Source organism: Hemiscyllium ocellatum, chromosome 13, assembly GCF_020745735.1.
Source record: "Hemiscyllium ocellatum isolate sHemOce1 chromosome 13, sHemOce1.pat.X.cur, whole genome shotgun sequence".
Lineage (NCBI taxonomy): Eukaryota > Metazoa > Chordata > Chondrichthyes > Orectolobiformes > Hemiscylliidae > Hemiscyllium > Hemiscyllium ocellatum.
The window spans coordinates 36,970,767-36,980,855 of record NC_083413.1 but is presented as its reverse complement, the minus strand read 5'-3'; positions in this window follow the sequence as shown (position 1 = coordinate 36,980,855).

Here is a 10,089-nt window from a genome sequence, read left to right as displayed (position 1 = left end):
TCTTTAAGTAGATGTGGTAAAGGAGAAAGGCTTTGTAAATCTGAAACACAAAGGGACTTGACAGTTCATGTTCAGGATGCTTTTAAGGTAAACTTGAATGTTCAGTTGACAGGAAGGCAAGTTCAATATTAGCATTCATTTCATGAGGGCAAGAATATAAGAACAGAGGTATACAGCTGAGGTTATATAGGCTCTGGTCAGACTGCATTTGGAATATTGGGAGTAGTTTTAGGCTCTGTATCTAAGGAAGGATGTCCTGGCATTGGAGGGGGTCCAAAGGAGATTTACAAGAATGATCCTAGGAGTAAAGGGCTTGTCATATGAGGAGCAGCTGAGGACCATGTGTACTTGATGGAATTTAGAAGGATGGGGGAGAATCTCATTGAAACTGACAGAATGCTGACAGGTCTGGATAAAGTGAATGTGGAGAAGATGTTTCCACTAGGAGAAGGGACTTGGACCCGAGGGCACAACCTTGGAGTAAAGGAACAACCATTTGGAACTGAATACGTGAGCCAGAGGGTGGATAATCTATGGAATTTGTTGCTGCAGAAGACTGTGGAAGTCAAGTCATTGAGTATATTTAAGACAAAGATAGATAGACTCTTGTTTAGTAAAGGGATCACTGGTTATGGGGAGAAGGCAGGAGAATGGGCTTGAAAAACATATCAGCCAACAAGAGGGAAGAACATATTTGAACTTATTCTCACCTATCTACCTTCTACAGATGCATCTGTGCATTACAGAATAATAGAAGTGACACAGTACTTGTGGAGACAAAGTCTCCTCTTGACATAAAGGATACCCTCTATTGTGTTGTATGGCAATATCATGAACTCAAGCAACTCAAGAGAAGGAATCTATGTGATGCTGTGTGCCATCAGCAGCAGCAGAATTGGACTCAATCGTAATTTACAACCTCATGATCTCACATATCTCAAATCAACTCTTACCACTGAGCCAGTTCAATGAAGACTGCAGATGGACATGCCAGAAGCAGCATCAGGCAAACCTAAAAGTGAATCAAAGCAGAAATTGCTGGAAAAACTCAGCAGATCTGGCAGCGTCTGTCAAGAGAACGCAGAGTTGTTGTTTCGGATCCAGTGATGCTTCTTTGGGACATCATACGAAAAGATGAGATGTCAACCTGGTGACAAAACAGCATATGTAGGCATTTGGCAGCCATGTTTTTACAGGGCATTTGCATGCCAAACAGCTTTAACAGCAAGTGATTCCACAACTAATAGATCTTACCTAAGCTGTGCAGTCCTACTGCAACTGCTCACGATGTTGGTGTACAATCAAATAACTCACTGAAGGAAGCAGCTTGATAAATATCCCCATCCACAGTAATGGGAGAACTCAGCATGTTAGTACTAAACACAAGAATGAAACATTTGCCACCATCTCCAGTCAGACATGATGAGAAAATAATCCAACTTTGCCTCATCTGGAGGTCCCCAGCTACTCATGCCAGTCTTCAGCCAATTTGATTCATTCCATACAATATCAAAACCTGACTGAAGGCACCAGATACTGCAAAGGCTATGGGCCTGAACAAATTCCAGCAATGTACTGAAGTCTTATGTTCCAGAACTTGCCACAACCCTAGCCAAGCTGTTTCACCACAGGTACAATGCTGCATCCAGCAGAGTGGAAAAATGCCCAGGTTATTCCTGATTTGGAGATGCTGGTGTTGAACTGGGGTGTACAAAGTTAGAAATCGCACAACACAAGGTTATGGTGCAACAGGTTTATTTGGAAGCACCAGCTTTCGAAGTGCTGCTCCTTCATCAGGTGATTGTATGATTTCTAACAGGTTATTCCTGTACATAATAAGTAGGAAAACTCCAGCCCAGCCAATTACTACCCATCAGTTGACCCTCAAACATCAGTAATGTGATGGAAGGAGTCAGCAATGGGGCCATCAAGCAGCATTTAACAATAACTTGCTCACTGCAACTCAGTTTGGGTTCTGCTAGAGTCACTCAGCTCCTAACATCATTACAGCCTTGGTTCAAACATGAACAAAAGAGCTGAATTCCACAGATGAAGTGACAGTGACCACCTTTGATATCAAGGCTTCATTTGACCAACCTCAAGGAGCCTCAACAAAACTAAAGACAATATAAATTAATAAGGAAATATCTCTAAATAAAAGGACTGTGGATACTGTAAATCAAACAAAAACAAGATGTGCTGGGAAAGCTCAGTAGGTGTGGCAACATTTGTGGAGAGAAATCAGAGTTAACGCTTTGGTTCTGGTGATCCTTTTTCAGGTGGTAGGTGGAAAATGTTGATTGACATGCAGACGATAGGGTGAGGAGAGGGGTGAGGGAGTAAACGATAGGTGAGGATAGATCCCAAAGAGAGAGAAAAACATTTGGACAGACAATGGAGTGGATAACAATCTGGCGAGGAAAAGTCTCCGCTGGACAGTCATACTTAATACAAAGGGAATATGGTTGTTGCAAGTCAGTCATCTCAGCTCCAGGACAATATCTGCAGGAGGTCCTCAGGGTTATATCCTAGGCCCAAGTAGCTTCAGTTGCTTCAACAATGACTTATCCTCCGTCATCAAGGTCAGAATTAGAGTTGTTAGCTGATGATTACACAAGCTTCATTATTATTTGTGACTCCTCAGACGTTGAAGCAGTCCGTGCCTAACTGCAGCAAGATCTCTATAACATATAGGCTTGACCTGAAGTGGCAAATAACATTCATATTAGACAGGGACCATTTCGAAAAAGAAAATATCTAACCATCAAGTCTTGACATTCAATGGTGTTACTATCACTGAATATTCTACATTCAACGTCTTGTGGTTATCATTGACCAGAAACACTTCTGGTCTCGTCATAGATATTGTGATTACAAGAACAGCTCAGAGGCTAGGAATCCTGCAGCGAGTAACTCACCTCCTGTCTCTCTGCTATGTACAGGCACTAGTCAGGGGTCTTATGAAATACCACCTCCCCACTCCCCCACTTTCCACCCCCCCCACCCCCCAATGTTTGGATACATCTCGCTCCAATAATATTCAGGAAGGTTGACACCCATCCAAGAGCAAGCAACCCACTCGACTGGCACCACATCCTCAAACATCCACATCCTCTGCCACAGATAGACAGTAATAGAAAAAATCTGGAAAGGGATACAGATAGGTTTGGTGCATGGGCTCAAAGCTGGTCAACAGAATTTTGTAGGAGGAATCAAAAGGCAGACTTTTATTTAAATGGAGAGTGACTCTAAAAAGAGTGCACACAGAGGGATCTGGGTTTTCCTGTTTATGAACCATAAATTAGCATAGAGCTGTAACTAAAAGTTGAAGTTCTAAATTGGAGAAAGGCCAATTTTGACGGTATTAGGCAAGGACTTTCAAAAGCTGATTGGAGGCAGATGTTCGCAGGTAAAGGGACGGCTGGAAAATGGGAAGCCTTCAGAAATGGGATAACAAGAATCCAGAGAAAGTATATTCCTGTCAGGGTGAAAGGGAAGGCTGGTAGGTATAGGGAATACTGGATGACTAAAGAAATTGAGGGTTTGGTTAAGAAAAAGAACGAAGCATATGTCAGGTACAGACAGAATAGATCAAGTGAATCCTTAGAAGAGAATAAAGAAAGTAGGAGTATACTTAAGAGGGAAATCAGGAGGGCAAAAAGGGGAAATGAGACAGCTTTGGCAAATAGAGTTAAGGAGAATCCAAAGGGTTTTTACAAACATATTAAGGACAAAAGGGTAACTAGGGAGAGAATAGGGCCCCTCAAAGATCAGCAAGGCGGCCTTTGTGTGGAGCCGCAGAAAATGGGGAAAATACAAAATGAATATTTTGCATCGATATTTACTGTGGAAAAGGATATGGAAGATATAGACTGTAGGGAAATAGATGGTGACATCTTACAAAATGTCCAGATTACAGAGGAGGAAGTGCTGCATGTCTTGAAATGGTTAAAGGTTGATAAATCCCCAGGACCTGATCTCTGTGTACCTGAGAACTCTGTGGGAAGCTAGAGAAGCGATTGCTGGGCCACTTGCTGAGATATTTGTATCGTCGATAGTCACAAGTGAGGTGCCGGAAGACTGGAAGTTGGCAAATGTGGTGCCACTGTTTAAGAAGGGCAGTAAAGACAAGCCAGGGAAATATAGACCGGTGAGCCTGACCTCAGTGGTGGGCAAGTTGTTGGAGGGAATCCTGAGGGACAGGATGTACATGTATTTGGAAAGGCAAGGACTGATTAAGGAGAGTCAACATGGCTTTGTGCATGGGAAATCATGTCTCACAAACTTGATTGAGTTTTTTGAAGAAGTAACAAAGAGGATTGATGAGGGCAGAGCAATAGATGTGATCTATATGGACTTCAGTAAGGCGTTTGACAAGGTTCCACATGGGAGACTGATTAGCAAGGTTGGATTTCATGGAATACAGGGAGAACTAGCCATTTGGATTCGGAACTGGCTCAAAGGTAGGAGACAGAGGGTGGTGGTGGAGGGCTGTTTTTCAGACTGGAGGCCTGCGACCAGTGGAGTGCTACAAGGATTGGTGCTGGGTCCACTACTTTTTGTCATTTACATAAATTATTTAGATGTGAGCATAAGGGGTACAGTTAGTAAGTTTGCAGATGACACCAAAATTGGAGGTGTATTGGACAGCGAAGAGGGTTACCTCAGATTACAACAGGATCTGGACCAGATGGGCCAATGGGCTGAAAGTGGCAGATGGAGTTTAATTCAGATAAATGCGAGCTGCAGCATTTTGGGAAAGTAAGTCTTAGCAGGACTTATACACTTAATGGTAAGGTCCTAGGGAATGTTGCTGAACAAAGAGACCTTGGAGTGCAGGTTCATAGCTCCTTGAAAGTGGAGTTGCAGGTAGATAGGATAGTGAAGAAGGTATTTGGTATGCTTTCCTTTATTGGTCAGAGTATTGAGTACAGGAGTTGGGAGATCATGTTGTGGCTGTACAGGACATTGGTTAGGCCACCGTTGGAACATTGCGTGCAATTCTGATCTCCTTCCTATCGGAAAGATATTGTGAAACTTGAAAGAGTTCAGAAAAGATTTACAAGGATGTTGCCAGGGTTGGAGGATCTGAGCTACTGGGAGAGGCTGAACAGGCTGGGGCTGTTTTCCCTGGGGCGTTGGAGGCTAAGGGGTGACCTTATAGAGGTTTACAAAATTATGAGGGGCATGGATAGGATAAATAGGCAAAGTCTTTTCCCTGGGGTGGGGGAGTCCAGAACTAGGGGGCATAGGTTTAGGGCCAGAGTGGAAAGATATAAAAGAGACCTAAAGGGCAACTTTTTCAGGCAGAGGGTGGTACGTGTATGGAATGAGCTGCCAGAGGGTGTGGTGGAGGCTGGTACAATTGCAACATTTAAGAGGCATTTGGATGGGTATATGAATTGGAAGGGTTTGGAGGGATATGGGCCAGGTGCTGGCAGGTGGGATTAGATTGGATTGGGATATCTGGTCGGCATGGATGAGTTGGACCGAAGGGTTGGCGAATAGGATCAGAGTTAACCCTAAGGCTTTCTATAGGTATGTCAGGAATAAAAGAATGATGAGAGTTAAAGTAGGGCCAATCAAGGATAATAGTGGGAAGTTGTGTGTGGAGTCAGAGGAGAGAGGGGAAGCACTAAATAAATATTTTTCGACAAGTGTTCACTGGAGAAAATGAAAATGATGGCATGGACAGGTTGGACCCAAGGGTGTGTTTCCATGCTGTACATCTCTATGACTCTATGTAATTAAAAAGTCACATGGAATTTTAGCCTTTATTGCTGGGGACTTGGATGTTGAACATCCAACTTGCTTCAATTGTAAAGAGTGTTGGTGAGGTCATACCTGGAGTACCATGTATAGTTTTCATTCCTGTATTTAACAAAGATGTACTGGTATTGGAGGTGGCTCAAAAGTGATTCACTAGGATGTTTCCTGGGATGAAGGTTGACTTATCAATAGCAGCTAAACAGGTAATGGTGGTTAATAGCGTTAAACAAGTTAATACCGAAAGTATTTTTAAAAATAGATAAAGTTTTGTAATATTGGAGAGTTGAAGGCACGGTGGCTCAGTGGTTAGCACTGCTGCTTCACAGCGCCAGGGACCTGAGTTCAATTCCCACCTCAGGCAACTGTCTGTGTGGAGCTTGCACATTCTCCCTGTGTCTGCGTGGGTTTCCTCCGGGTGCTCTGGTTTCCTCCCACAGTCCAAAGATGTACAGGTTAGGTAAAATGGCAGTGCTAAATTGTCTGTAGTGTTAGGTGCATTAGTCAGGGTGGGTTGCTCTTTGATGGGTCGGTGTGGGCTTGTTGGGCTGAAGGGCCTGTTTCCACACTGTAGGGAATCTAATCTAATCGATCTGGGGTTCATCTTGCAGTCTGACCCTCATGAATTAATGAGTGATTGACATCACCTGGATCTGTGTGGTCCAAACTGCATATCCTGATGTTACACCAGCCAGCTGGATAGCAGGCACACACAACTTTCCAATACACAGGGACTGTCCTGTATGCATCCTTTTCCTAATGAAATTCCTTGCAAGTTGCACTGTAATATATGTACCTATTGTCATTGGTAATCTGGAGCATATTTGCAAACTTAATGATGAGTTCTTAGATTTCCCAAATAGTTTCACTGTATCCTTTCTGGGATGACTGAGAACTGCCAATACAAAAGCTGCAAAATCTTGGGGAACAGCATCGACAATGTCTCTGGGTCTACAACCTGACAAAATATCGAGCAAAGGTGGCATTGTGTATAAACTCTGAATAATGACTTCTGCCTAACTGCAGGCAGACTCTTCCCATGTGCTTTCATGTTAACAACAGCTATCTTCCAGGCCAACCAATGTATCCAGCCAGCTCCTTGGTATGTGTACACAATGCTCTCCCATATGCTGCCTCATAGTGACTTCATCAGAGTCATCTACCACAGAACTCCTCTGTGATCTTGTCTCTCAGAACTGGAAAACAAATCATCCATTCCATCAATCACCACCGCCCCCCCCCACCCCCCAACCTCCCCATGCCGCACCCCCTCCCCTCCTCGACCCCCACCAGCCTGGCTCCATGCTTGGATGTCCCAGCACATGATGATCCCAAGTCTATAGTAGCCTCTAGATGGGGGCGCTTGCTATGCCATTACCTGAATTGGTGGCTCCAACTGGCAGATCAAGTGATTAGACTTCATTAGTGCTGTGCCATTTCTCTCTCTTTCTTGCTCCTCAGATTGCTGTGGCTAGACAGGCAGCAGTTCTTGGCTGTTCAAAAGCAGGAACTCAGAAGGATACAGGTAGTAGAAGGAATGGGACAGGGTGGAATAAGGAAAGACTGACCATGGTCACACTATTTGCAGTGTATCCATCTTATCAGAGTGTGAAGATGAGGGTATTTGGGTGTTGAGAAGGACTGAAGGCTGTCATCCTCAATGTTCTCGGTGCTGTTAGATATTTTGGGCTCATTTGTGGTAGCCCCATGATGCTAAGAATCATCTCATTGTAGGACCCAGAGGATTCAGGTATCCTCAGCTCACACCAATTCTGCTCTGCTATTTTGTCTCGCCTTGTCCCATAAGAGAGATGGGAGAATAGCAGTTCCTGATATGGGTGATGGGTGAGCTATAATTGAGTGTCTGAAGGTATGTGAATACAACAAGAGATGGGTGCATTGCTGGTGGTATTGGAAGGTATGGGACGGTGAAGTAGGCTGTTTGGATATTAAGTGCAAGCCCTCAAAACCATTCGAGATGGGCATACGATGGGGCTGTGGTGCATGAAGCAGACAGCAGAAGTTGGTGGTTTGGAGTTGGAGGTATCATGTGAGCATGCATTCACTGGCCTTAACCATCACACCCTCGTAACAATGTTGTTTAGTCCTGACTGTGTGCAGAGGAAGCCGGCAACGCAAAGCACGTGCTTGCAACCCACAATCTATTTGGGCCCACGATACCAACAGGTAATGAAGGTGAAAGAACCAAGTCAGCAAGTCAGAAATCACTATCCTGGAGTGCAAAGTAGAGCAAACAAAAGATCACAGAAATTATAGTTACTGAACAGAAAAGGCACACAAGAACATTTTCAAATAAAACATTGAGTTGTTGACTTTGTTCACTTTGTGAAGAAGAATAAAATGACAACTTATTTTCTAAATGGAGAGAAACTGCAAAATGCTTTGGTGCAGAGATCTGAATCTCCTCATACATGTGTTGTAGAAAGATAGGATGCAGGTACAGCAGGTTATAAGAATAGAAAATGGAATTTTGGCATATATTGCAAAAGGAATGGAGTATAAAAGTAGGCAAGTATTATTGCAACTGTCGAAGCCACACCCGAACCGTTTTGGGTCCCTTACCCAAGGAAAGGCATATTTGAATTGGAGGCAGTTCAGTAATGGTTCATTTGATTAATTCCAGAGATAAATGCTTGCCTACTAGAGAGATTAAGTAGTTTAAACCTATACCTGCTCGAGTTTAGAAAGGTGAGATGTGATCAAATTGAGGTAAGTAAGATGCTAAAGGGAATTGACAAGTAGATGTTTAACAGATATTTCTTCTTGTGTGGCAATTTCTAGGCACTTCCCAGAGTGCAGTGGATCTTGGGCACTGAATAAATTTGAGGAGGAGATAGACAGATTTTTAATTAGCAAAGGGCTAAAGCTTCACATGAAGAGAGTAGGAAAGTGGAGTCGGGACTGCGATGAGATCAACCACGATCGTATTAAATGGTGGAGCAGCTGAATTGCCTATTCCTGCTTCCTGTTCTTATGTTCAAGAACAGCCATGACTTACACGGTTAGTTATGTAAGTGTTTACATAAGAAATATTCCAATTTTTCAGTTAATCTTCTCATTACAAATACTTACACCATAATTTTCAATCCTATATATTGGAAAATTAGAGTCAAAAATATTAGAGTCGAAATCAGTTCCAAGAAATAAGGTATATTGATAGTGTTTACCACATATATGGTTTATAACACGTGAAATATATGAGGAAATTGAGATTGAAATAAAGAAGATGATTGTAGAGATTACATATCTGTAGCTCAAAAGTTAAGATATAAACAATTTTCCAGTGACAAGTACTATATAAAAGTACTATTATATATAATACAATATTATATAGTAATGTAATAATTACTATATTATAATACAGTAATACTGTAATATTACTGTATTATTACAGTGACAGCACAGTAATAATATAGTAACACAGTAATATTGCAACTCAATAAACCCTCGAAAGAGTTCAGCATTACTACAACAAAAAAATTATATTCTCACTGTTCTCGCCAAACAAACTATGACATCACTTTCATGGAAGCCAAAATTTAACAAGATGTAAGAACATGGATTGGTAAATATGCTCAGAAGCAAATAAGCTAGATTAAGAAAGCAATAGTTTATTTTGTAAGTGCACCAATTATCTGACATTTTATGCATTTTGCACTATTTCTTAGGGTTTGACATCATTGGTATGTGTATGTCTGCACAAATGAAATATTCCTCTCTGCTCATTTATTTTATTTAATTGCATTGAAGATTTTTTTAAATTAAATGCCATAACTGAAAGTTTACAATTATGAGTATTTGCACATACAAATGTTTAATTTCCCACAAAAAGAACCAAAATTCTGATGACATATGACAGATTGTTAACAAAATATTTAGACACTAGTTCCACTCACTTTGCTGAAATAGATTTAGTTATGTTTTATTTGTCTCATTAAATAATTGCTATCACCTTCCAAAATCTGTTAGTCCACTGGAAATTACATCTACTTATCATCAAAGGAACTACTACTCACTACTCAGTGACTTGCTTGATTTGCTGAATAGATGTATACTTGCTGCTTAATAAAACTTTGTAAAATAAATGAATGTTTTGTGTCCATCGCACATACTCACTTTCCGTTCAATATAGCTGAATTGATTTTTCAGAGGTCCTTATATGATCACTTTTGTCCTCACAAAAAAGAAAACTCCATATTTATCAGTGTAATAACAATCAAGTCGGAGTCATTGAGTTTTTACAACATCGTAAAATAATGTGATCTCATTCTGCCCACACCAGCCATCGGGGACCTATCTATT